Source organism: Hyla sarda, unplaced genomic scaffold (genome assembly GCF_029499605.1).
Source record: "Hyla sarda isolate aHylSar1 unplaced genomic scaffold, aHylSar1.hap1 scaffold_1928, whole genome shotgun sequence".
In the NCBI taxonomy this organism is placed as follows: domain Eukaryota; kingdom Metazoa; phylum Chordata; class Amphibia; order Anura; family Hylidae; genus Hyla; species Hyla sarda.
Window position 1 is genome coordinate 1,312 of NW_026608583.1, and position 27,733 is coordinate 29,044.

The following is a 27,733-nucleotide window of genomic DNA, read 5'->3' on the forward strand; positions in this document are numbered from 1 at the left end:
ATTGCAGCCGCTGCTGTGTCCAGGCCCAGGAGCCTTAGCACTGTGCTGTGATGTCACTCAATACCACTGACATCACTAGGTGTAAACAACATCTCTCCTTTGCTGTGTATGTGACTATGGAGCTGTTTGGTGATGTCGTCTATTATGGCCTTCATAGAAGCAACAGGAGATTGTTGCATCCATCTAGAACCCTCAGAACTACAGTGCTATGATGTCACTCACTTCCACAGGCCTTGCAGAGTGTAAACAACAACAACCCAGCTTTGTTGTGTATGTAACCATAGGGATTTGTGATGTCACCTAGAACCTTCACAGCAGCGACAGCTTTATGAGGAGCATCAGCACTGCTCTGCCTGAGCAGAACCATCACCGCCATAGGTTGTCAAATAACCCGGATTTAACCCACACAGGTAAGTCCAATGGGGTGCAGGCATGTCCTCTATGCTTACAGCTTCCCGTGGGTGTTGGTTTGATACCGTTTGGGGACAGCCAAGGAGGCATCTGCAGGCAACAAAGGTAGGTGTGTGCTTGTGTGTGTGTTTCCTATGCAGATCCTAAGCCCAGTGTCACATGCAAGTAGGAGGAGTAAGAAGGGTTCCTGGCAAATCCGGGTTATGGATTGCATTTAAAAAGGCCCCGTGGGAGTGCAATGGGCCCCTGTCTTGCTGCTTAGCAATAATGGTATGGGTTTAGGTTCTGCTGTGTGTACTGGTGGTTGACTGCCCCCCAGCCCAGAGTGTGCATGGAAAATTGTCTGGCAGCCTCCCTGACAGCAAGCAGTGATAGTGCCCATGAAGGGGACCTTGTTGGGCCCGCCCCTTTCACGGTTATCGCTTCTCGGCCTTTTGGCTAAGATCAAGTGTAGTATCTGTTCTTATCAGTTTAATATCTGATACGTCCCCTATCTGGGGACCATATATTAAATGGATTTTTGAGAACGGGGGCCGATTTCGAAGCTTGCTTCCGTCGCCCTATGCATTGACCCGATATGGCAGTATCTTCGGGTACAGTGCACCACCCCCTTACAGGGTTAAAAAGAAAGATTCCTACTTTCATTGCTACCTGCTTGCTGGCTAGCCAGCTAGCCAGCCCTGTGGGCCTTGCTGCTGCTGCAGCCAAAAAACAAAAGGTGGTGCTGCTGCTTCTGCTGCTTCTGCTTGTGTCTGGCCGCTGTTGGAGCGTCCAGGCACAGGACTTCTGCTGCTGCTGACTAAATGGCCTCCTTAATTGGATCATTTGAGTAGCCAGCACACCTGTGCAGGTAGGGCATGACATGATAGGCAGCTGCCTTGATAGCGGGTGGGTGCTGAATGTTCCTAATTGACAAAATAAGATTAATGCTTATGAAGAAATATAAAATCTCATCCCTTCCCCAATATCGCGCCACACCCCTACCCCTTAATTCCCTGGTTGAACTTGATGGACATATGTCTTTTTTCGACCGTACTAACTATGTAACTATGTAACATAACATGGGGGGGGGGGGGGGGGGTCTCCTGGCTGTTCACACAGGTGTGTCATTGCTGTACATTGACCATGCATTGCTTCTGTGGTATTGCAAAGGCAAAGACAAATGCTTCCAGCCATCCATTGCACTAATGGATTGGTCATCAGCTGGCTGTCTATGTCCCGCATCAATATAGACCAAAGTACAGAGGGTTAGGCTATGCTATTGTGCACCTACCTGATGCATCAGAAGGTGCGAGGCCCTTGCTAAATTCTGTGCACAGACTTTGAGATCTATACTTTAGACTGTATCTAAACCTGCTCCAACATGGACTGACATTCTGGCCTACTTTCAGCCGATGCGACTTGTCTGTCGCTGAACAGTCGCTTTTTATGTATTCAGCACCTATGTATAATGTTGTAAAAATGCTCTAGAAGCTAAAGTCGCAGAAATGTCACACATATTTGGCCTGCAACTTTCTGTGCGACAAATTCAGACAGGAAAAATCAGTATAAATCCTTAGAAAATTATCCCCCAGTGTCTCCATCTGCTGGCGGTATTGAATAAGCATTGCTGCACTGATGGGGTATGCATTAGACGAAAAAAAAGAAGAAAAAGAAGAATAATACGCCCAGAAAAGAGGCGAAAAGGAGAAAAACGTAAAAAAACGTGAAAAAAAAGTAAGAGGAAGAGAAGGGATAAAAAGGTGGAAATGGGTTTAAAAGTGATTTCGGCGGAGAAATATATATATATATATATATATATATATATATATATATATATATATATATATATATATACGCGCACACACACACATATATATATAAACGTATTCTCCGTTGAGATATTGCAGCCGCTGCTGTGTCCAGGCCCAGGAGCCTTAGCACTGTGCTGTGATGTCACTCAATACCACTGACATCACTAGGTGTAAACAACATCTCTCCTTTGCTGTGTATGTGACTATGGAGCTGTTTGGTGATGTCGTCTATTATGGCCTTCATAGAAGCAACAGGAGATTGTTGCATCCATCTAGAACCCTCAGAACTACAGTGCTATGGTGTCACTCACTTCCACAGGCCTTGCAGAGTGTAAACAACAACAACCCAGCTTTGTTGTGTATGTAACCATAGGGATTTGTGATGTCACCTAGAACCTTCACAGCAGCGACAGCTTTATGAGGAGCATCAGCACTGCTCTGCCTGAGCAGAACCATCACCGCCATAGGTTGTCAAATAACCCGGATTTAACCCACACAGGTAAGTCCAATGGGGTGCAGGCATGTCCTCTATGCTTACAGCTTCCCGTGGGTGTTGGTTTGATACCGTTTGGGGACAGCCAAGGAGGCATCTGCAGGCAACAAAGGTAGGTGTGTGCTTGTGTGTGTGTTTCCTATGCAGATCCTAAGCCCAGTGTCACATGCAAGTAGGAGGAGTAAGAAGGGTTCCTGGCAAATCCGGGTTATGGATTGCATTTAAAAAGGCCCCGTGGGAGTGCAATGGGCCCCTGTCTTGCTGCTTAGCAATAATGGTATGGGTTTAGGTTCTGCTGTGTGTACTGGTGGTTGACTGCCCCCCAGCCCAGAGTGTGCATGGAAAATTGTCTGGCAGCCTCCCTGACAGCAAGCAGTGATAGTGCCCATGAAGGGGACCTTGTTGGGCCCGCCCCTTTCACGGTTATCGCTTCTCGGCCTTTTGGCTAAGATCAAGTGTAGTATCTGTTCTTATCAGTTTAATATCTGATACGTCCCCTATCTGGGGACCATATATTAAATGGATTTTTGAGAACGGGGGCCGATTTCGAAGCTTGCTTCCGTCGCCCTATGCATTGACCCGATATGGCAGTATCTTCGGGTACAGTGCACCACCCCCTTACAGGGTTAAAAAGAAAGATTCCTACTTTCATTGCTACCTGCTTGCTGGCTAGCCAGCTAGCCAGCCCTGTGGGCCTTGCTGCTGCTGCAGCCAAAAAACAAAAGGTGGTGCTGCTGCTTCTGCTGCTTCTGCTTGTGTCTGGCCGCTGTTGGAGCGTCCAGGCACAGGACTTCTGCTGCTGCTGACTAAATGGCCTCCTTAATTGGATCATTTGAGTAGCCAGCACACCTGTGCAGGTAGGGCATGACATGATAGGCAGCTGCCTTGATAGCGGGTGGGTGCTGAATGTTCCTAATTGACAAAATAAGATTAATGCTTATGAAGAAATATAAAATCTCATCCCTTCCCCAATATCGCGCCACACCCCTACCCCTTAATTCCCTGGTTGAACTTGATGGACATATGTCTTTTTTCGACCGTACTAACTATGTAACTATGTAACATAACATGGGGGGGGGGGGGTCTCCTGGCTGTTCACACAGGTGTGTCATTGCTGTACATTGACCATGCATTGCTTCTGTGGTATTGCAAAGGCAAAGACAAATGCTTCCAGCCATCCATTGCACTAATGGATTGGTCATCAGCTGGCTGTCTATGTCCCGCATCAATATAGACCAAAGTACAGAGGGTTAGGCTATGCTATTGTGCACCTACCTGATGCATCAGAAGGTGCGAGGCCCTTGCTAAATTCTGTGCACAGACTTTGAGATCTATACTTTAGACTGTATCTAAACCTGCTCCAACATGGACTGACATTCTGGCCTACTTTCAGCCGATGCGACTTGTCTGTCGCTGAACAGTCGCTTTTTATGTATTCAGCACCTATGTATAATGTTGTAAAAATGCTCTAGAAGCTAAAGTCGCAGAAATGTCACACATATTTGGCCTGCAACTTTCTGTGCGACAAATTCAGACAGGAAAAATCAGTATAAATCCTTAGAAAATTATCCCCCAGTGTCTCCATCTGCTGGCGGTATTGAATAAGCATTGCTGCACTGATGGGGTATGCATTAGACGAAAAAAAAGAAGAAAAAGAAGAATAATACGCCCAGAAAAGAGGCGAAAAGGAGAAAAACGTAAAAAAACGTGAAAAAAAAGTAAGAGGAAGAGAAGGGATAAAAAGGTGGAAATGGGTTTAAAAGTGATTTCGGCGGAGAAATATATATATATATATATATATATATATATATATATATATATATATATATACGCGCACACACACACATATATATATAAACGTATTCTCCGTTGAGATATTGCAGCCGCTGCTGTGTCCAGGCCCAGGAGCCTTAGCACTGTGCTGTGATGTCACTCAATACCACTGACATCACTAGGTGTAAACAACATCTCTCCTTTGCTGTGTATGTGACTATGGAGCTGTTTGGTGATGTCGTCTATTACGGCCTTCATAGAAGCAACAGGAGATTGTTGCATCCATCTAGAACCCTCAGAACTACAGTGCTATGGTGTCACTCACTTCCACAGGCCTTGCAGAGTGTAAACAACAACAACCCAGCTTTGTTGTGTATGTAACCATAGGGATTTGTGATGTCACCTAGAACCTTCACAGCAGCGACAGCTTTATGAGGAGCATCAGCACTGCTCTGCCTGAGCAGAACCATCACCGCCATAGGTTGTCAAATAACCCGGATTTAACCCACACAGGTAAGTCCAATGGGGTGCAGGCATGTCCTCTATGCTTACAGCTTCCCGTGGGTGTTGGTTTGATACCGTTTGGGGACAGCCAAGGAGGCATCTGCAGGCAACAAAGGTAGGTGTGTGCTTGTGTGTGTGTTTCCTATGCAGATCCTAAGCCCAGTGTCACATGCAAGTAGGAGGAGTAAGAAGGGTTCCTGGCAAATCCGGGTTATGGATTGCATTTAAAAAGGCCCCGTGGGAGTGCAATGGGCCCCTGTCTTGCTGCTTAGCAATAATGGTATGGGTTTAGGTTCTGCTGTGTGTACTGGTGGTTGACTGCCCCCCAGCCCAGAGTGTGCATGGAAAATTGTCTGGCAGCCTCCCTGACAGCAAGCAGTGATAGTGCCCATGAAGGGGACCTTGTTGGGCCCGCCCCTTTCACGGTTATCGCTTCTCGGCCTTTTGGCTAAGATCAAGTGTAGTATCTGTTCTTATCAGTTTAATATCTGATACGTCCCCTATCTGGGGACCATATATTAAATGGATTTTTGAGAACGGGGGCCGATTTCGAAGCTTGCTTCCGTCGCCCTATGCATTGACCCGATATGGCAGTATCTTCGGGTACAGTGCACCACCCCCTTACAGGGTTAAAAAGAAAGATTCCTACTTTCATTGCTACCTGCTTGCTGGCTAGCCAGCTAGCCAGCCCTGTGGGCCTTGCTGCTGCTGCAGCCAAAAAACAAAAGGTGGTGCTGCTGCTTCTGCTGCTTCTGCTTGTGTCTGGCCGCTGTTGGAGCGTCCAGGCACAGGACTTCTGCTGCTGCTGACTAAATGGCCTCCTTAATTGGATCATTTGAGTAGCCAGCACACCTGTGCAGGTAGGGCATGACATGATAGGCAGCTGCCTTGATAGCGGGTGGGTGCTGAATGTTCCTAATTGACAAAATAAGATTAATGCTTATGAAGAAATATAAAATCTCATCCCTTCCCCAATATCGCGCCACACCCCTACCCCTTAATTCCCTGGTTGAACTTGATGGACATATGTCTTTTTTCGACCGTACTAACTATGTAACTATGTAACATAACATGGGGGGGGGGGGGTCTCCTGGCTGTTCACACAGGTGTGTCATTGCTGTACATTGACCATGCATTGCTTCTGTGGTATTGCAAAGGCAAAGACAAATGCTTCCAGCCATCCATTGCACTAATGGATTGGTCATCAGCTGGCTGTCTATGTCCCGCATCAATATAGACCAAAGTACAGAGGGTTAGGCTATGCTATTGTGCACCTACCTGATGCATCAGAAGGTGCGAGGCCCTTGCTAAATTCTGTGCACAGACTTTGAGATCTATACTTTAGACTGTATCTAAACCTGCTCCAACATGGACTGACATTCTGGCCTACTTTCAGCCGATGCGACTTGTCTGTCGCTGAACAGTCGCTTTTTATGTATTCAGCACCTATGTATAATGTTGTAAAAATGCTCTAGAAGCTAAAGTCGCAGAAATGTCACACATATTTGGCCTGCAACTTTCTGTGCGACAAATTCAGACAGGAAAAATCAGTATAAATCCTTAGAAAATTATCCCCCAGTGTCTCCATCTGCTGGCGGTATTGAATAAGCATTGCTGCACTGATGGGGTATGCATTAGACGAAAAAAAAGAAGAAAAAGAAGAATAATACGCCCAGAAAAGAGGCGAAAAGGAGAAAAACGTAAAAAAACGTGAAAAAAAAGTAAGAGGAAGAGAAGGGAAAAAAAGGTGGAAATGGGTTTAAAAGTGATTTCGGCGGAGAAATATATATATATATATATATATATATATATATATATATATATATATATATATACGCGCACACACACACATATATATAAACGTATTCTCCGTTGAGATATTGCAGCCGCTGCTGTGTCCAGGCCCAGGAGCCTTAGCACTGTGCTGTGATGTCACTCAATACCACTGACATCACTAGGTGTAAACAACATCTCTCCTTTGCTGTGTATGTGACTATGGAGCTGTTTGGTGATGTCGTCTATTATGGCCTTCATAGAAGCAACAGGAGATTGTTGCATCCATCTAGAACCCTCAGAACTACAGTGCTATGATGTCACTCACTTCCACAGGCCTTGCAGAGTGTAAACAACAACAACCCAGCTTTGTTGTGTATGTAACCATAGGGATTTGTGATGTCACCTAGAACCTTCACAGCAGCGACAGCTTTATGAGGAGCATCAGCACTGCTCTGCCTGAGCAGAACCATCACCGCCATAGGTTGTCAAATAACCCGGATTTAACCCACACAGGTAAGTCCAATGGGGTGCAGGCATGTCCTCTATGCTTACAGCTTCCCGTGGGTGTTGGTTTGATACCGTTTGGGGACAGCCAAGGAGGCATCTGCAGGCAACAAAGGTAGGTGTGTGCTTGTGTGTGTGTTTCCTATGCAGATCCTAAGCCCAGTGTCACATGCAAGTAGGAGGAGTAAGAAGGGTTCCTGGCAAATCCGGGTTATGGATTGCATTTAAAAAGGCCCCGTGGGAGTGCAATGGGCCCCTGTCTTGCTGCTTAGCAATAATGGTATGGGTTTAGGTTCTGCTGTGTGTACTGGTGGTTGACTGCCCCCCAGCCCAGAGTGTGCATGGAAAATTGTCTGGCAGCCTCCCTGACAGCAAGCAGTGATAGTGCCCATGAAGGGGACCTTGTTGGGCCCGCCCCTTTCACGGTTATCGCTTCTCGGCCTTTTGGCTAAGATCAAGTGTAGTATCTGTTCTTATCAGTTTAATATCTGATACGTCCCCTATCTGGGGACCATATATTAAATGGATTTTTGAGAACGGGGGCCGATTTCGAAGCTTGCTTCCGTCGCCCTATGCATTGACCCGATATGGCAGTATCTTCGGGTACAGTGCACCACCCCCTTACAGGGTTAAAAAGAAAGATTCCTACTTTCATTGCTACCTGCTTGCTGGCTAGCCAGCTAGCCAGCCCTGTGGGCCTTGCTGCTGCTGCAGCCAAAAAACAAAAGGTGGTGCTGCTGCTTCTGCTGCTTCTGCTTGTGTCTGGCCGCTGTTGGAGCGTCCAGGCACAGGACTTCTGCTGCTGCTGACTAAATGGCCTCCTTAATTGGATCATTTGAGTAGCCAGCACACCTGTGCAGGTAGGGCATGACATGATAGGCAGCTGCCTTGATAGCGGGTGGGTGCTGAATGTTCCTAATTGACAAAATAAGATTAATGCTTATGAAGAAATATAAAATCTCATCCCTTCCCCAATATCGCGCCACACCCCTACCCCTTAATTCCCTGGTTGAACTTGATGGACATATGTCTTTTTTCGACCGTACTAACTATGTAACTATGTAACATAACATGGGGGGGGGGGGGGGGGGTCTCCTGGCTGTTCACACAGGTGTGTCATTGCTGTACATTGACCATGCATTGCTTCTGTGGTATTGCAAAGGCAAAGACAAATGCTTCCAGCCATCCATTGCACTAATGGATTGGTCATCAGCTGGCTGTCTATGTCCCGCATCAATATAGACCAAAGTACAGAGGGTTAGGCTATGCTATTGTGCACCTACCTGATGCATCAGAAGGTGCGAGGCCCTTGCTAAATTCTGTGCACAGACTTTGAGATCTATACTTTAGACTGTATCTAAACCTGCTCCAACATGGACTGACATTCTGGCCTACTTTCAGCCGATGCGACTTGTCTGTCGCTGAACAGTCGCTTTTTATGTATTCAGCACCTATGTATAATGTTGTAAAAATGCTCTAGAAGCTAAAGTCGCAGAAATGTCACACATATTTGGCCTGCAACTTTCTGTGCGACAAATTCAGACAGGAAAAATCAGTATAAATCCTTAGAAAATTATCCCCCAGTGTCTCCATCTGCTGGCGGTATTGAATAAGCATTGCTGCACTGATGGGGTATGCATTAGACGAAAAAAAAGAAGAAAAAGAAGAATAATACGCCCAGAAAAGAGGCGAAAAGGAGAAAAACGTAAAAAAACGTGAAAAAAAAGTAAGAGGAAGAGAAGGGAAAAAAAGGTGGAAATGGGTTTAAAAGTGATTTCGGCGGAGAAATATATATATATATATATATATATATATATATACGCGCACACACACACATATATATAAACGTATTCTCCGTTGAGATATTGCAGCCGCTGCTGTGTCCAGGCCCAGGAGCCTTAGCACTGTGCTGTGATGTCACTCAATACCACTGACATCACTAGGTGTAAACAACATCTCTCCTTTGCTGTGTATGTGACTATGGAGCTGTTTGGTGATGTCGTCTATTATGGCCTTCATAGAAGCAACAGGAGATTGTTGCATCCATCTAGAACCCTCAGAACTACAGTGCTATGATGTCACTCACTTCCACAGGCCTTGCAGAGTGTAAACAACAACAACCCAGCTTTGTTGTGTATGTAACCAAAGGGATTTGTGATGTCACCTAGAACCTTCACAGCAGCGACAGCTTTATGAGGAGCATCAGCACTGCTCTGCCTGAGCAGAACCATCACCGCCATAGGTTGTCAAATAACCCGGATTTAACCCACACAGGTAAGTCCAATGGGGTGCAGGCATGTCCTCTATGCTTACAGCTTCCCGTGGGTGTTGGTTTGATACCGTTTGGGGACAGCCAAGGAGGCATCTGCAGGCAACAAAGGTAGGTGTGTGCTTGTGTGTGTGTTTCCTATGCAGATCCTAAGCCCAGTGTCACATGCAAGTAGGAGGAGTAAGAAGGGTTCCTGGCAAATCCGGGTTATGGATTGCATTTAAAAAGGCCCCGTGGGAGTGCAATGGGCCCCTGTCTTGCTGCTTAGCAATAATGGTATGGGTTTAGGTTCTGCTGTGTGTACTGGTGGTTGACTGCCCCCCAGCCCAGAGTGTGCATGGAAAATTGTCTGGCAGCCTCCCTGACAGCAAGCAGTGATAGTGCCCATGAAGGGGACCTTGTTGGGCCCGCCCCTTTCACGGTTATCGCTTCTCGGCCTTTTGGCTAAGATCAAGTGTAGTATCTGTTCTTATCAGTTTAATATCTGATACGTCCCCTATCTGGGGACCATATATTAAATGGATTTTTGAGAACGGGGGCCGATTTCGAAGCTTGCTTCCGTCGCCCTATGCATTGACCCGATATGGCAGTATCTTCGGGTACAGTGCACCACCCCCTTACAGGGTTAAAAAGAAAGATTCCTACTTTCATTGCTACCTGCTTGCTGGCTAGCCAGCTAGCCAGCCCTGTGGGCCTTGCTGCTGCTGCAGCCAAAAAACAAAAGGTGGTGCTGCTGCTTCTGCTGCTTCTGCTTGTGTCTGGCCGCTGTTGGAGCGTCCAGGCACAGGACTTCTGCTGCTGCTGACTAAATGGCCTCCTTAATTGGATCATTTGAGTAGCCAGCACACCTGTGCAGGTAGGGCATGACATGATAGGCAGCTGCCTTGATAGCGGGTGGGTGCTGAATGTTCCTAATTGACAAAATAAGATTAATGCTTATGAAGAAATATAAAATCTCATCCCTTCCCCAATATCGCGCCACACCCCTACCCCTTAATTCCCTGGTTGAACTTGATGGACATATGTCTTTTTTCGACCGTACTAACTATGTAACTATGTAACATAACATGGGGGGGGGGGGGGGTCTCCTGGCTGTTCACACAGGTGTGTCATTGCTGTACATTGACCATGCATTGCTTCTGTGGTATTGCAAAGGCAAAGACAAATGCTTCCAGCCATCCATTGCACTAATGGATTGGTCATCAGCTGGCTGTCTATGTCCCACATCAATATAGACCAAAGTACAGAGGGTTAGGCTATGCTATTGTGCACCTACCTGATGCATCAGAAGGTGCGAGGCCCTTGCTAAATTCTGTGCACAGACTTTGAGATCTATACTTTAGACTGTATCTAAACCTGCTCCAACATGGACTGACATTCTGGCCTACTTTCAGCCGATGCGACTTGTCTGTCGCTGAACAGTCGCTTTTTATGTATTCAGCACCTATGTATAATGTTGTAAAAATGCTCTAGAAGCTAAAGTCGCAGAAATGTCACACATATTTGGCCTGCAACTTTCTGTGCGACAAATTCAGACAGGAAAAATCAGTATAAATCCTTAGAAAATTATCCCCCAGTGTCTCCATCTGCTGGCGGTATTGAATAAGCATTGCTGCACTGATGGGGTATGCATTAGACGAAAAAAAAGAAGAAAAAGAAGAATAATACGCCCAGAAAAGAGGCGAAAAGGAGAAAAACGTAAAAAAACGTGAAAAAAAAGTAAGAGGAAGAGAAGGGAAAAAAAGGTGGAAATGGGTTTAAAAGTGATTTCGGCGGAGAAATATATATATATATATATATATATATATATATATATATACGCGCACACACACACATATATATAAACGTATTCTCCGTTGAGATATTGCAGCCGCTGCTGTGTCCAGGCCCAGGAGCCTTAGCACTGTGCTGTGATGTCACTCAATACCACTGACATCACTAGGTGTAAACAACATCTCTCCTTTGCTGTGTATGTGACTATGGAGCTGTTTGGTGATGTCGTCTATTATGGCCTTCATAGAAGCAACAGGAGATTGTTGCATCCATCTAGAACCCTCAGAACTACAGTGCTATGATGTCACTCACTTCCACAGGCCTTGCAGAGTGTAAACAACAACAACCCAGCTTTGTTGTGTATGTAACCATAGGGATTTGTGATGTCACCTAGAACCTTCACAGCAGCGACAGCTTTATGAGGAGCATCAGCACTGCTCTGCCTGAGCAGAACCATCACCGCCATAGGTTGTCAAATAACCCGGATTTAACCCACACAGGTAAGTCCAATGGGGTGCAGGCATGTCCTCTATGCTTACAGCTTCCCGTGGGTGTTGGTTTGATACCGTTTGGGGACAGCCAAGGAGGCATCTGCAGGCAACAAAGGTAGGTGTGTGCTTGTGTGTGTGTTTCCTATGCAGATCCTAAGCCCAGTGTCACATGCAAGTAGGAGGAGTAAGAAGGGTTCCTGGCAAATCCGGGTTATGGATTGCATTTAAAAAGGCCCCGTGGGAGTGCAATGGGCCCCTGTCTTGCTGCTTAGCAATAATGGTATGGGTTTAGGTTCTGCTGTGTGTACTGGTGGTTGACTGCCCCCCAGCCCAGAGTGTGCATGGAAAATTGTCTGGCAGCCTCCCTGACAGCAAGCAGTGATAGTGCCCATGAAGGGGACCTTGTTGGGCCCGCCCCTTTCACGGTTATCGCTTCTCGGCCTTTTGGCTAAGATCAAGTGTAGTATCTGTTCTTATCAGTTTAATATCTGATACGTCCCCTATCTGGGGACCATATATTAAATGGATTTTTGAGAACGGGGGCCGATTTCGAAGCTTGCTTCCGTCGCCCTATGCATTGACCCGATATGGCAGTATCTTCGGGTACAGTGCACCACCCCCTTACAGGGTTAAAAAGAAAGATTCCTACTTTCATTGCTACCTGCTTGCTGGCTAGCCAGCTAGCCAGCCCTGTGGGCCTTGCTGCTGCTGCAGCCAAAAAACAAAAGGTGGTGCTGCTGCTTCTGCTGCTTCTGCTTGTGTCTGGCCGCTGTTGGAGCGTCCAGGCACAGGACTTCTGCTGCTGCTGACTAAATGGCCTCCTTAATTGGATCATTTGAGTAGCCAGCACACCTGTGCAGGTAGGGCATGACATGATAGGCAGCTGCCTTGATAGCGGGTGGGTGCTGAATGTTCCTAATTGACAAAATAAGATTAATGCTTATGAAGAAATATAAAATCTCATCCCTTCCCCAATATCGCGCCACACCCCTACCCCTTAATTCCCTGGTTGAACTTGATGGACATATGTCTTTTTTCGACCGTACTAACTATGTAACTATGTAACATAACATGGGGGGGGGGGGGGGGTCTCCTGGCTGTTCACACAGGTGTGTCATTGCTGTACATTGACCATGCATTGCTTCTGTGGTATTGCAAAGGCAAAGACAAATGCTTCCAGCCATCCATTGCACTAATGGATTGGTCATCAGCTGGCTGTCTATGTCCCGCATCAATATAGACCAAAGTACAGAGGGTTAGGCTATGCTATTGTGCACCTACCTGATGCATCAGAAGGTGCGAGGCCCTTGCTAAATTCTGTGCACAGACTTTGAGATCTATACTTTAGACTGTATCTAAACCTGCTCCAACATGGACTGACATTCTGGCCTACTTTCAGCCGATGCGACTTGTCTGTCGCTGAACAGTCGCTTTTTATGTATTCAGCACCTATGTATAATGTTGTAAAAATGCTCTAGAAGCTAAAGTCGCAGAAATGTCACACATATTTGGCCTGCAACTTTCTGTGCGACAAATTCAGACAGGAAAAATCAGTATAAATCCTTAGAAAATTATCCCCCAGTGTCTCCATCTGCTGGCGGTATTGAATAAGCATTGCTGCACTGATGGGGTATGCATTAGACGAAAAAAAAGAAGAAAAAGAAGAATAATACGCCCAGAAAAGAGGCGAAAAGGAGAAAAACGTAAAAAAACGTGAAAAAAAAGTAAGAGGAAGAGAAGGGAAAAAAAGGTGGAAATGGGTTTAAAAGTGATTTCGGCGGAGAAATATATATATATATATATATATATATATATATATATATATATATACGCGCACACACACACATATATATAAACGTATTCTCCGTTGAGATATTGCAGCCGCTGCTGTGTCCAGGCCCAGGAGCCTTAGCACTGTGCTGTGATGTCACTCAATACCACTGACATCACTAGGTGTAAACAACATCTCTCCTTTGCTGTGTATGTGACTATGGAGCTGTTTGGTGATGTCGTCTATTATGGCCTTCATAGAAGCAACAGGAGATTGTTGCATCCATCTAGAACCCTCAGAACTACAGTGCTATGATGTCACTCACTTCCACAGGCCTTGCAGAGTGTAAACAACAACAACCCAGCTTTGTTGTGTATGTAACCATAGGGATTTGTGATGTCACCTAGAACCTTCACAGCAGCGACAGCTTTATGAGGAGCATCAGCACTGCTCTGCCTGAGCAGAACCATCACCGCCATAGGTTGTCAAATAACCCGGATTTAACCCACACAGGTAAGTCCAATGGGGTGCAGGCATGTCCTCTATGCTTACAGCTTCCCGTGGGTGTTGGTTTGATACCGTTTGGGGACAGCCAAGGAGGCATCTGCAGGCAACAAAGGTAGGTGTGTGCTTGTGTGTGTGTTTCCTATGCAGATCCTAAGCCCAGTGTCACATGCAAGTAGGAGGAGTAAGAAGGGTTCCTGGCAAATCCGGGTTATGGATTGCATTTAAAAAGGCCCCGTGGGAGTGCAATGGGCCCCTGTCTTGCTGCTTAGCAATAATGGTATGGGTTTAGGTTCTGCTGTGTGTACTGGTGGTTGACTGCCCCCCAGCCCAGAGTGTGCATGGAAAATTGTCTGGCAGCCTCCCTGACAGCAAGCAGTGATAGTGCCCATGAAGGGGACCTTGTTGGGCCCGCCCCTTTCACGGTTATCGCTTCTCGGCCTTTTGGCTAAGATCAAGTGTAGTATCTGTTCTTATCAGTTTAATATCTGATACGTCCCCTATCTGGGGACCATATATTAAATGGATTTTTGAGAACGGGGGCCGATTTCGAAGCTTGCTTCCGTCGCCCTATGCATTGACCCGATATGGCAGTATCTTCGGGTACAGTGCACCACCCCCTTACAGGGTTAAAAAGAAAGATTCCTACTTTCATTGCTACCTGCTTGCTGGCTAGCCAGCTAGCCAGCCCTGTGGGCCTTGCTGCTGCTGCTGCAGCCAAAAAACAAAAGGTGGTGCTGCTGCTTCTGCTTGTGTCTGGCCGCTGTTGGAGCGTCCAGGCACAGGACTTCTGCTGCTGCTGACTAAATGGCCTCCTTAATTGGATCATTTGAGTAGCCAGCACACCTGTGCAGGTAGGGCATGACATGATAGGCAGCTGCCTTGATAGCGGGTGGGTGCTGAATGTTCCTAATTGACAAAATAAGATTAATGCTTATGAAGAAATATAAAATCTCATCCCTTCCCCAATATCGCGCCACACCCCTACCCCTTAATTCCCTGGTTGAACTTGATGGACATATGTCTTTTTTCGACCGTACTAACTATGTAACTATGTAACATAACATGGGGGGGGGGGGGGGGTCTCCTGGCTGTTCACACAGGTGTGTCATTGCTGTACATTGACCATGCATTGCTTCTGTGGTATTGCAAAGGCAAAGACAAATGCTTCCAGCCATCCATTGCACTAATGGATTGGTCATCAGCTGGCTGTCTATGTCCCGCATCAATATAGACCAAAGTACAGAGGGTTAGGCTATGCTATTGTGCACCTACCTGATGCATCAGAAGGTGCGAGGCCCTTGCTAAATTCTGTGCACAGACTTTGAGATCTATACTTTAGACTGTATCTAAACCTGCTCCAACATGGACTGACATTCTGGCCTACTTTCAGCCGATGCGACTTGTCTGTCGCTGAACAGTCGCTTTTTATGTATTCAGCACCTATGTATAATGTTGTAAAAATGCTCTAGAAGCTAAAGTCGCAGAAATGTCACACATATTTGGCCTGCAACTTTCTGTGCGACAAATTCAGACAGGAAAAATCAGTATAAATCCTTAGAAAATTATCCCCCAGTGTCTCCATCTGCTGGCGGTATTGAATAAGCATTGCTGCACTGATGGGGTATGCATTAGACGAAAAAAAAGAAGAAAAAGAAGAATAATACGCCCAGAAAAGAGGCGAAAAGGAGAAAAACGTAAAAAAACGTGAAAAAAAAGTAAGAGGAAGAGAAGGGAAAAAAAGGTGGAAATGGGTTTAAAAGTGATTTCGGCGGAGAAATATATATATATATATATATATATATATATATATATATATATATATACGCGCACACACACACATATATATAAACGTATTCTCCGTTGAGATATTGCAGCCGCTGCTGTGTCCAGGCCCAGGAGCCTTAGCACTGTGCTGTGATGTCACTCAATACCACTGACATCACTAGGTGTAAACAACATCTCTCCTTTGCTGTGTATGTGACTATGGAGCTGTTTGGTGATGTCGTCTATTATGGCCTTCATAGAAGCAACAGGAGATTGTTGCATCCATCTAGAACCCTCAGAACTACAGTGCTATGATGTCACTCACTTCCACAGGCCTTGCAGAGTGTAAACAACAACAACCCAGCTTTGTTGTGTATGTAACCATAGGGATTTGTGATGTCACCTAGAACCTTCACAGCAGCGACAGCTTTATGAGGAGCATCAGCACTGCTCTGCCTGAGCAGAACCATCACCGCCATAGGTTGTCAAATAACCCGGATTTAACCCACACAGGTAAGTCCAATGGGGTGCAGGCATGTCCTCTATGCTTACAGCTTCCCGTGGGTGTTGGTTTGATACCGTTTGGGGACAGCCAAGGAGGCATCTGCAGGCAACAAAGGTAGGTGTGTGCTTGTGTGTGTGTTTCCTATGCAGATCCTAAGCCCAGTGTCACATGCAAGTAGGAGGAGTAAGAAGGGTTCCTGGCAAATCCGGGTTATGGATTGCATTTAAAAAGGCCCCGTGGGAGTGCAATGGGCCCCTGTCTTGCTGCTTAGCAATAATGGTATGGGTTTAGGTTCTGCTGTGTGTACTGGTGGTTGACTGCCCCCCAGCCCAGAGTGTGCATGGAAAATTGTCTGGCAGCCTCCCTGACAGCAAGCAGTGATAGTGCCCATGAAGGGGACCTTGTTGGGCCCGCCCCTTTCACGGTTATCGCTTCTCGGCCTTTTGGCTAAGATCAAGTGTAGTATCTGTTCTTATCAGTTTAATATCTGATACGTCCCCTATCTGGGGACCATATATTAAATGGATTTTTGAGAACGGGGGCCGATTTCGAAGCTTGCTTCCGTCGCCCTATGCATTGACCCGATATGGCAGTATCTTCGGGTACAGTGCACCACCCCCTTACAGGGTTAAAAAGAAAGATTCCTACTTTCATTGCTACCTGCTTGCTGGCTAGCCAGCTAGCCAGCCCTGTGGGCCTTGCTGCTGCTGCAGCCAAAAAACAAAAGGTGGTGCTGCTGCTTCTGCTGCTTCTGCTTGTGTCTGGCCGCTGTTGGAGCGTCCAGGCACAGGACTTCTGCTGCTGCTGACTAAATGGCCTCCTTAATTGGATCATTTGAGTAGCCAGCACACCTGTGCAGGTAGGGCATGACATGATAGGCAGCTGCCTTGATAGCGGGTGGGTGCTGAATGTTCCTAATTGACAAAATAAGATTAATGCTTATGAAGAAATATAAAATCTCATCCCTTCCCCAATATCGCGCCACACCCCTACCCCTTAATTCCCTGGTTGAACTTGATGGACATATGTCTTTTTTCGACCGTACTAACTATGTAACTATGTAACATAACATGGGGGGGGGGGGGGGGGTCTCCTGGCTGTTCACACAGGTGTGTCATTGCTGTACATTGACCATGCATTGCTTCTGTGGTATTGCAAAGGCAAAGACAAATGCTTCCAGCCATCCATTGCACTAATGGATTGGTCATCAGCTGGCTGTCTATGTCCCGCATCAATATAGACCAAAGTACAGAGGGTTAGGCTATGCTATTGTGCACCTACCTGATGCATCAGAAGGTGCGAGGCCCTTGCTAAATTCTGTGCACAGACTTTGAGATCTATACTTTAGACTGTATCTAAACCTGCTCCAACATGGACTGACATTCTGGCCTACTTTCAGCCGATGCGACTTGTCTGTCGCTGAACAGTCGCTTTTTATGTATTCAGCACCTATGTATAATGTTGTAAAAATGCTCTAGAAGCTAAAGTCGCAGAAATGTCACACATATTTGGCCTGCAACTTTCTGTGCGACAAATTCAGACAGGAAAAATCAGTATAAATCCTTAGAAAATTATCCCCCAGTGTCTCCATCTGCTGGCGGTATTGAATAAGCATTGCTGCACTGATGGGGTATGCATTAGACGAAAAAAAAGAAGAAAAAGAAGAATAATACGCCCAGAAAAGAGGCGAAAAGGAGAAAAACGTAAAAAAACGTGAAAAAAAAGTAAGAGGAAGAGAAGGGAAAAAAAGGTGGAAATGGGTTTAAAAGTGATTTCGGCGGAGAAATATATATATATATATATATATATATATATATATATATATATATACGCGCACACACACACATATATATAAACGTATTCTCCGTTGAGATATTGCAGCCGCTGCTGTGTCCAGGCCCAGGAGCCTTAGCACTGTGCTGTGATGTCACTCAATACCACTGACATCACTAGGTGTAAACAACATCTCTCCTTTGCTGTGTATGTGACTATGGAGCTGTTTGGTGATGTCGTCTATTATGGCCTTCATAGAAGCAACAGGAGATTGTTGCATCCATCTAGAACCCTCAGAACTACAGTGCTATGATGTCACTCACTTCCACAGGCCTTGCAGAGTGTAAACAACAACAACCCAGCTTTGTTGTGTATGTAACCATAGGGATTTGTGATGTCACCTAGAACCTTCACAGCAGCGACAGCTTTATGAGGAGCATCAGCACTGCTCTGCCTGAGCAGAACCATCACCGCCATAGGTTGTCAAATAACCCGGATTTAACCCACACAGGTAAGTCCAATGGGGTGCAGGCATGTCCTCTATGCTTACAGCTTCCCGTGGGTGTTGGTTTGATACCGTTTGGGGACAGCCAAGGAGGCATCTGCAGGCAACAAAGGTAGGTGTGTGCTTGTGTGTGTGTTTCCTATGCAGATCCTAAGCCCAGTGTCACATGCAAGTAGGAGGAGTAAGAAGGGTTCCTGGCAAATCCGGGTTATGGATTGCATTTAAAAAGGCCCCGTGGGAGTGCAATGGGCCCCTGTCTTGCTGCTTAGCAATAATGGTATGGGTTTAGGTTCTGCTGTGTGTACTGGTGGTTGACTGCCCCCCAGCCCAGAGTGTGCATGGAAAATTGTCTGGCAGCCTCCCTGACAGCAAGCAGTGATAGTGCCCATGAAGGGGACCTTGTTGGGCCCGCCCCTTTCACGGTTATCGCTTCTCGGCCTTTTGGCTAAGATCAAGTGTAGTATCTGTTCTTATCAGTTTAATATCTGATACGTCCCCTATCTGGGGACCATATATTAAATGGATATTAAATGGATTTTTGAGAACGGGGGCCGATTTCGAAGCTTGCTTCCGTCGCCCTATGCATTGACCCGATATGGCAGTATCTTCGGGTACAGTGCACCACCCCCTTACAGGGTTAAAAAGAAAGATTCCTACTTTCATTGCTACCTGCTTGCTGGCTAGCCAGCTAGCCAGCCCTGTGGGCCTTGCTGCTGCTGCAGCCAAAAAACAAAAGGTGGTGCTGCTGCTTCTGCTGCTTCTGCTTGTGTCTGGCCGCTGTTGGAGCGTCCAGGCACAGGACTTCTGCTGCTGCTGACTAAATGGCCTCCTTAATTGGATCATTTGAGTAGCCAGCACACCTGTGCAGGTAGGGCATGACATGATAGGCAGCTGCCTTGATAGCGGGTGGGTGCTGAATGTTCCTAATTGACAAAATAAGATTAATGCTTATGAAGAAATATAAAATCTCATCCCTTCCCCAATATCGCGCCACACCCCTACCCCTTAATTCCCTGGTTGAACTTGATGGACATATGTCTTTTTTCGACCGTACTAACTATGTAACTATGTAACATAACATGGGGGGGGGGGGGGGGGGGGTCTCCTGGCTGTTCACACAGGTGTGTCATTGCTGTACATTGACCATGCATTGCTTCTGTGGTATTGCAAAGGCAAAGACAAATGCTTCCAGCCATCCATTGCACTAATGGATTGGTCATCAGCTGGCTGTCTATGTCCCGCATCAATATAGACCAAAGTACAGAGGGTTAGGCTATGCTATTGTGCACCTACCTGATGCATCAGAAGGTGCGAGGCCCTTGCTAAATTCTGTGCACAGACTTTGAGATCTATACTTTAGACTGTATCTAAACCTGCTCCAACATGGACTGACATTCTGGCCTACTTTCAGCCGATGCGACTTGTCTGTCGCTGAACAGTCGCTTTTTATGTATTCAGCACCTATGTATAATGTTGTAAAAATGCTCTAGAAGCTAAAGTCGCAGAAATGTCACACATATTTGGCCTGCAACTTTCTGTGCGACAAATTCAGACAGGAAAAATCAGTATAAATCCTTAGAAAATTATCCCCCAGTGTCTCCATCTGCTGGCGGTATTGAATAAGCATTGCTGCACTGATGGGGTATGCATTAGACGAAAAAAAAGAAGAAAAAGAAGAATAATACGCCCAGAAAAGAGGCGAAAAGGAGAAAAACGTAAAAAAACGTGAAAAAAAAGTAAGAGGAAGAGAAGGGAAAAAAAGGTGGAAATGGGTTTAAAAGTGATTTCGGCGGAGAAATATATATATATATATATATATATATATATATATATATACGCGCACACACACACATATATATAAACGTATTCTCCGTTGAGATATTGCAGCCGCTGCTGTGTCCAGGCCCAGGAGCCTTAGCACTGTGCTGTGATGTCACTCAATACCACTGACATCACTAGGTGTAAACAACATCTCTCCTTTGCTGTGTATGTGACTATGGAGCTGTTTGGTGATGTCGTCTATTACGGCCTTCATAGAAGCAACAGGAGATTGTTGCATCCATCTAGAACCCTCAGAACTACAGTGCTATGATGTCACTCACTTCCACAGGCCTTGCAGAGTGTAAACAACAACAACCCAGCTTTGTTGTGTATGTAACCATAGGGATTTGTGATGTCACCTAGAACCTTCACAGCAGCGACAGCTTTATGAGGAGCATCAGCACTGCTCTGCCTGAGCAGAACCATCACCGCCATAGGTTGTCAAATAACCCGGATTTAACCCACACAGGTAAGTCCAATGGGGTGCAGGCATGTCCTCTATGCTTACAGCTTCCCGTGGGTGTTGGTTTGATACCGTTTGGGGACAGCCAAGGAGGCATCTGCAGGCAACAAAGGTAGGTGTGTGCTTGTGTGTGTGTTTCCTATGCAGATCCTAAGCCCAGTGTCACATGCAAGTAGGAGGAGTAAGAAGGGTTCCTGGCAAATCCGGGTTATGGATTGCATTTAAAAAGGCCCCGTGGGAGTGCAATGGGCCCCTGTCTTGCTGCTTAGCAATAATGGTATGGGTTTAGGTTCTGCTGTGTGTACTGGTGGTTGACTGCCCCCCAGCCCAGAGTGTGCATGGAAAATTGTCTGGCAGCCTCCCTGACAGCAAGCAGTGATAGTGCCCATGAAGGGGACCTTGTTGGGCCCGCCCCTTTCACGGTTATCGCTTCTCGGCCTTTTGGCTAAGATCTTGTATCTTGTCAAGGGGCTCTGAGTTCGTCGAACCTTCGGCCTTGAGGCATCGGCGGTTTTTTAGCCGTCTTAAGCCTCATGCTGCTATAGGAGGAGGACTTACAAAGAACGGGAAGGCGATCCCCCATGGCGACCCTTAGGTTTGCTGCGCATACTGAAACTCGGATTAAGAACACCTTCCGTATTGAAGTGGATGAGGAGAAAAAGGAGAAGATGACTTTGGAATTTTTTGTCAAGAGAATTATGCTGGATTTATTGCACATTCAGAGAGAAGATGTGTTTTGCCTAAAAGACCCAGGTAAAGGACTTTTCATTCTTACCTTGACTTCCGCATCTGCATGTGACCATATGTTTGAGAAAGTTCGGGAGCTTGCCAATGAGGAGGATATGAAAGGACTTGTTTTCATTGCTCTATATTCTAATGGCGATGTTCCACTGGTGGTTACTATGCACGATCCATACGTGGATATAAGAGACATTGTCTTATTTTTAAACCAATATTGTGCGGAAGTCAAATACTCTCATAAAATAATGAATGCAATGGACTTTTGGACTGGAAAGCATAAGTTTGCTGTTAAGTTCAGAGAAGATGTGAGAGGAATTGGAGGTCTGTGTCGCCCACCTGCAAATTTTTTAATTGGGCGTAAACGTGGCTATTTATTCTACCCTGGGATGCCGTATTATTGCAGGAAATGCCATGAATATGGTCATACACAAGAATCTTGCAAAGAGGAAGTGGTTATTTGCAAAAGATGTGGCCAAAAAGGCCACACCACTTTGGACTGTCAAAATGAGATTCTGTGTAATGTGTGTAAGCAGAAAGGACACGCTTTTAAGGATTGTCCTCAACGCTCCTGGGCCAATATTGTGGCTACGTCGGCTGGTCCCTCGATGAGGAAGAGCTCCATGGATGCTGTGCCTGTGCCTAAGACCCACACCCTGAAAGTGATGCCTGAGTCTTCTGCTACCGGAATTCCTGTGATACCTGCTGTGGCTCATGTCTCCAAAAGCATTGTGTCCCCGGGGAAGGTCGTGGGACCTGAGACAGAAGTGAGGGGTTCTCCTCTCATGGAAGTTGAGGGTCCTGGACCGCCCAGAAGGGATACAGAGGAGATGGATGTAGAAGAACGGCGAAAGAGGAAAAGCAGAGACCGGAAAGAGGAAAAGGGCCTTAACATCAAAAGGAGTGGTCGAGTTAGTGCGGACGAGGGGAACGTGGAGATTGTCTGCCAAAAGGTTACAACAGCATCCGACCCTGTTAATATTGAGGAATTTGTGTCACCACCTACAGATTGGGGTTCTTTGTCTGAGGATAATGAATGACCCAGGAGCTACCAAGTGTTAATATCTCCTCCTTCAATGTGAGGAGTTTGAAGAGCCCAGAGAGGAGGGCTGCTTTATTTTCTTTCTTGTCTTCTTTGCCTACAGACATTTTATTTTTACAGGAATGTGCCATTGATTATGATATCAATTATTCATCTTTGAGATCTGAATGGACTCTTGGCCCGTCTGTGTGGTCAGGGGATAATGAGAGGAAAGTGACTGGTGTTGGCATACTGTTCAAGAGCAGTGAGTATAAAGTTACCTCCTTCACAGACATTGTACCCGGTAGAGCCCTGCTCGTTCATATTATTTATAATGACATGAATATGAGACTTTTAAATGTATATGCCTCTCCAGATAAGGATGAAAGATCTGATTTATTAGAGAAAATTCAGTTTTATTTACCGGGTTCATCCCCGCTTATCATCGCTGGTGATTTTAATTGTATAATGGCAGGAGAGGAGCGGGCTGGAGGATCTGAACAAAGGAAAGATAAGACTGAAAAACAACTAAAGGATTTTATAGTTGATTTTAATTTAAAAGATTTGTGGAGAACCTCTTTCCCTAATGACCCTGGGTATACCTGGGGGAATAGCCTTTATATGTCAAGGATTGATTATATTTTTGCTTCTGGATTTGCATTTTATGGGAATATGCAATTGACTTCTACCTTTTTTTCAGATCATAAGATTTTATCTGCTACATGTAAGTTTGATGGGGTTTGCAGAGCCAAAGGAGTCTGGCGTCTGAATGTCTCTTTGCTTGAAGATGAAGAAATTAAATGTAATTTTATCTATCTTTTTAAAAAATTGCAGAACTCAAGGACTAATTGTAATACTCTTTTAGCATGGTGGGAATTCTGCAAGGTAAAATTTAAAGAGTATTTTATTAAGATGGGTGTTAAAAAAACAAAAGAGAAATTGAAATGGTATAGAGATCTTAACACAAAACTACAAACCTATTATCAACTCAAAGAGCTGGGTGTATATGTAGACGATCTGATTTTAAGTGTTAAAAGTGATATTCAGAAGGCTATAACTAACAAAGGGAAAGAAATAATTTTTAACTCCAAAGTTGAATGTAAAGAGAAGGATGAAAAGTGTACAAGATTCTTTTTTAAAAAGGTAATGGAAACAAAAAAGTTAATGATTAACATTGAGGATGAAACTACTAATGTAGGAATGTTATCCAAAGCTAAATCCTTTTATCAAGATCTGTTTAATGAGAAACCCATTGATATATTTGCTGCTAATTTTCTCCTAAGCACTTTAGATTGTGGTTTAAGTAAGGAGGACCAAGATGCACTTTGCACAGAAGTAAGATGCCAAGAATTAGAAATTGCTGCTAAAAGTTTATCCACAGGTAAAACACCAGGTTCTGATGGACTTCCTGTAGAGTTTTATAAAACCTTTTGGGAAATTTTTAAAGATGATTTGCTTAATATTTTTAAGGAGGCTTTTAATTCTGATGTTCTACCTTTATCTTGGAGGAGTGGTATAGTGTCTCTGATCCCCAAAAAGGGGGATAGGAACAGCTTAGAAAATTGGAGACCAATTACGCTTCTTAATGTTGATTATAAGATTATGTCAAAAATTTTTGTTAACAGAATGAAGCCATTTTTGCACAAGGTCATCCATGTGGATCAGGTATGTGGTGTCCCAGGAAGGAGTGTAGCTGAACCTTTAAATGCTATTAGGGACGTCATATGGTATCAGCAAGAGCGGAATCAAAATCTAGCCATTCTATCTCTAGATTTTCATAAAGCGTTCGATAGAGTATCACATTGTTTTTTATGGATGGTTTTACAACGCATGGGTTTTCCTAACATATTTATTAAGCAAATTGCTCTCTTATATAAAGGTTCTTTTAGCAGGATTTTAATAAATGGTTTCCTTACAGATTTTATTAATTTATCATCAGGGGTAAAGCAAGGCTGCCCTCTGTCTCCTATACTGTTTATATGTGCAATAGAACCTCTGTTAAACGTAATAAGGAATGATAAAATAATAAAAGGAGTGCCAGTTCCTGGAGGTAATAGTGCCACCCTTAAAGTGTGTGGCTATATGGATGATATTAATGTTTTTTGTGAAAGTTCCTTCTCTTTACAAAGAGTTGTTGATGTTACTGATTTCTTTTGTAAAGCTTCTGCTTTTAAACTTAATTTATCTAAATGTGACTGTTTTTATATAGGTAAATGGGAAAACGTGCAAATACCAAACCTAAAATTACAGTCAGAAAAAATAAAAATCCTTGGAGTCATCTTTGATAAAAATAACAATGGTGAGGAAAGTTGGCTAATGGTAAAAGAAAAGGTAAAGAAGAAGGTAGACTTTTGGTCCCTTAGGAAATTATCTTTAGAAGGTAAAATTTTGGTGATTAAGGCTATGCTAATACCCATTATGCTCTATTTAAATATGATTTATCCTCCTAATGAACTTATGTCTAGGCAACTTCAGAGGATTCTCTTTGAGTTTCTATGGAGTTCTAAAGCAGAAAAATTAAAAAGAGATATTATGTATAAGTCACAAAAAAATGGAGGAAAACAGGTTCCCTGTATTAGAAAATTTTTATACTTAAGGTTTTTTAGTTGGTGTTTTAGGGGACTTTTTATGAAAAGTGTATGGTCCTGTTTTTTAAAGTACTCTGCGGGACATATTTTTAGAAGAAGAAAATGGGTGTTTTTATCATTATCTTCTCCTGTACTTTTAACTCCGCCTAAACATTATGCCATCTTAGAAAAAATTATACGTATGTATAACCTTAAAGACTTTGACTTGTTAACCTTGAGGGATGCTCGCAAGATAGAAGTACAGTTAAATTTGCAAGAAGAAATATGTATGGTCTCTAATTTTTCTTATAATAGGTGTGTACAAATATGGAAAAAGGTAAACGAGCCATATCTTTTTAATGAGCACAAGGATTTAGCATGGATGATTATCCATGAGTGTCTTCCGGTAAGATTTTTCCAATATAGAAGAGGTCTAAATGCTGTATGTGTCTGTCCCCGGGAAAATTGCAATATAGATGAAACTGTTTTGCACCTTTTCTGGAATTGTTATTTTGCACAAAAGGTTTTTAGACTAATTGGTTCTTTATTGAAATTCCTAACAGGTCTAAAAGTTTTAAATCATGAAGTTGTTTTATATGGCAAAAGTGATGGAGTTACGAAAGAAAAAGAAAGAATTTTGTGGATTTTTATCAACTGTACAAAAAATGTATTATGGAAAGTTCGTAATATCCTTGTCTTCAAAAGAGATTTTATTTGTGAAAAAGAATGTTTGAAGATGATATACAGTGAAGTTTACTTGTACTATTTAATTGATAAAAAGAGATATGGGCAGAAAAAAGCATTAGCTATGTGGAATTTACATTTATGGAAAACAGTATTTGAAGTATTGTAAACATTTTCTTGTGATGTATTTAAGTTTTTGAGTTTTTTCAATAAAAATGTAAAAAAAAAAAAAATCTGTTCTTATCAGTTTAATATCTGATACGTCCCCTATCTGGGGACCATATATTAAATGGATTTTTGAGAACGGGGGCCGATTTCGAAGCTTGCTTCCGTCGCCCTATGCATTGACCCGATATGGCAGTATCTTCGGGTACAGTGCACCACCCCCTTACAGGGTTAAAAAGAAAGATTCCTACTTTCATTGCTACCTGCTTGCTGGCTAGCCAGCTAGCCAGCCCTGTGGGCCTTGCTGCTGCTGCAGCCAAAAAACAAAAGGTGGTGCTGCTGCTTCTGCTGCTTCTGCTTGTGTCTGGCCGCTGTTGGAGCGTCCAGGCACAGGACTTCTGCTGCTGCTGACTAAATGGCCTCCTTAATTGGATCATTTGAGTAGCCAGCACACCTGTGCAGGTAGGGCATGACATGATAGGCAGCTGCCTTGATAGCGGGTGGGTGCTGAATGTTCCTAATTGACAAAATAAGATTAATGCTTATGAAGAAATATAAAATCTCATCCCTTCCCCAATATCGCGCCACACCCCTACCCCTTAATTCCCTGGTTGAACTTGATGGACATATGTCTTTTTTCGACCGTACTAACTATGTAACTATGTAACATAACATGGGGGGGGGGGGGGGGTCTCCTGGCTGTTCACACAGGTGTGTCATTGCTGTACATTGACCATGCATTGCTTCTGTGGTATTGCAAAGGCAAAGACAAATGCTTCCAGCCATCCATTGCACTAATGGATTGGTCATCAGCTGGCTGTCTATGTCCCGCATCAATATAGACCAAAGTACAGAGGGTTAGGCTATGCTATTGTGCACCTACCTGATGCATCAGAAGGTGCGAGGCCCTTGCTAAATTCTGTGCACAGACTTTGAGATCTATACTTTAGACTGTATCTAAACCTGCTCCAACATGGACTGACATTCTGGCCTACTTTCAGCCGATGCGACTTGTCTGTCGCTGAACAGTCGCTTTTTATGTATTCAGCACCTATGTATAATGTTGTAAAAATGCTCTAGAAGCTAAAGTCGCAGAAATGTCACACATATTTGGCCTGCAACTTTCTGTGCGACAAATTCAGACAGGAAAAATCAGTATAAATCCTTAGAAAATTATCCCCCAGTGTCTCCATCTGCTGGCGGTATTGAATAAGCATTGCTGCACTGATGGGGTATGCATTAGACGAAAAAAAAGAAGAAAAAGAAGAATAATACGCCCAGAAAAGAGGCGAAAAGGAGAAAAACGTAAAAAAACGTGAAAAAAAAGTAAGAGGAAGAGAAGGGAAAAAAAGGTGGAAATGGGTTTAAAAGTGATTTCGGCGGAGAAATATATATATATATATATATATATATATATATATATATATACGCGCACACACACACATATATATAAACGTATTCTCCGTTGAGATATTGCAGCCGCTGCTGTGTCCAGGCCCAGGAGCCTTAGCACTGTGCTGTGATGTCACTCAATACCACTGACATCACTAGGTGTAAACAACATCTCTCCTTTGCTGTGTATGTGACTATGGAGCTGTTTGGTGATGTCGTCTATTATGGCCTTCATAGAAGCAACAGGAGATTGTTGCATCCATCTAGAAC

At 44.4% G+C, this 27,733-nt stretch overlaps 9 non-coding genes and 1 pseudogene across 9 annotated transcripts; all 10 read left to right on the forward strand.

The window, feature by feature from the left end:
- The first annotated feature begins 829 nt into the window (after positions 1 to 829).
- Positions 830 to 1,020, forward strand: LOC130316242 (U2 spliceosomal RNA). The gene has a single exon (XR_008863595.1). It is a non-coding gene; the product is annotated as a U2 spliceosomal RNA (small nuclear RNA).
- Positions 1,021 to 3,122: 2,102 nt separating this feature from the next.
- LOC130316254 (U2 spliceosomal RNA) lies at positions 3,123 to 3,313 on the forward strand. Its single transcript, XR_008863606.1, has one exon. It is a non-coding gene; the product is annotated as a U2 spliceosomal RNA (small nuclear RNA).
- Positions 3,314 to 5,402: 2,089 nt separating this feature from the next.
- On the forward strand, positions 5,403 to 5,593 carry LOC130316267 (U2 spliceosomal RNA). The gene has a single exon (XR_008863616.1). It is a non-coding gene; the product is annotated as a U2 spliceosomal RNA (small nuclear RNA).
- A 2,089-nt stretch (positions 5,594 to 7,682) lies between these two features.
- LOC130316268 (U2 spliceosomal RNA) lies at positions 7,683 to 7,873 on the forward strand. Its single transcript, XR_008863617.1, has one exon. It is a non-coding gene; the product is annotated as a U2 spliceosomal RNA (small nuclear RNA).
- Positions 7,874 to 9,947: 2,074 nt separating this feature from the next.
- LOC130316269 (U2 spliceosomal RNA) lies at positions 9,948 to 10,138 on the forward strand. Its single transcript, XR_008863618.1, has one exon. It is a non-coding gene; the product is annotated as a U2 spliceosomal RNA (small nuclear RNA).
- Positions 10,139 to 12,215: 2,077 nt separating this feature from the next.
- LOC130316243 (U2 spliceosomal RNA) lies at positions 12,216 to 12,406 on the forward strand. The gene has a single exon (XR_008863596.1). It is a non-coding gene; the product is annotated as a U2 spliceosomal RNA (small nuclear RNA).
- A 2,084-nt stretch (positions 12,407 to 14,490) lies between these two features.
- LOC130316245 (U2 spliceosomal RNA) lies at positions 14,491 to 14,681 on the forward strand. Its single transcript, XR_008863597.1, has one exon. It is a non-coding gene; the product is annotated as a U2 spliceosomal RNA (small nuclear RNA).
- Positions 14,682 to 16,761: 2,080 nt separating this feature from the next.
- On the forward strand, positions 16,762 to 16,952 carry LOC130316246 (U2 spliceosomal RNA). Its single transcript, XR_008863598.1, has one exon. It is a non-coding gene; the product is annotated as a U2 spliceosomal RNA (small nuclear RNA).
- A 2,085-nt stretch (positions 16,953 to 19,037) lies between these two features.
- Positions 19,038 to 19,239, forward strand: LOC130316263 (U2 spliceosomal RNA; annotated as a pseudogene).
- A 6,864-nt stretch (positions 19,240 to 26,103) lies between these two features.
- LOC130316265 (U2 spliceosomal RNA) lies at positions 26,104 to 26,292 on the forward strand. The gene has a single exon (XR_008863615.1). It is a non-coding gene; the product is annotated as a U2 spliceosomal RNA (small nuclear RNA).
- The last annotated feature ends 1,441 nt before the right edge of the window (positions 26,293 to 27,733 follow it).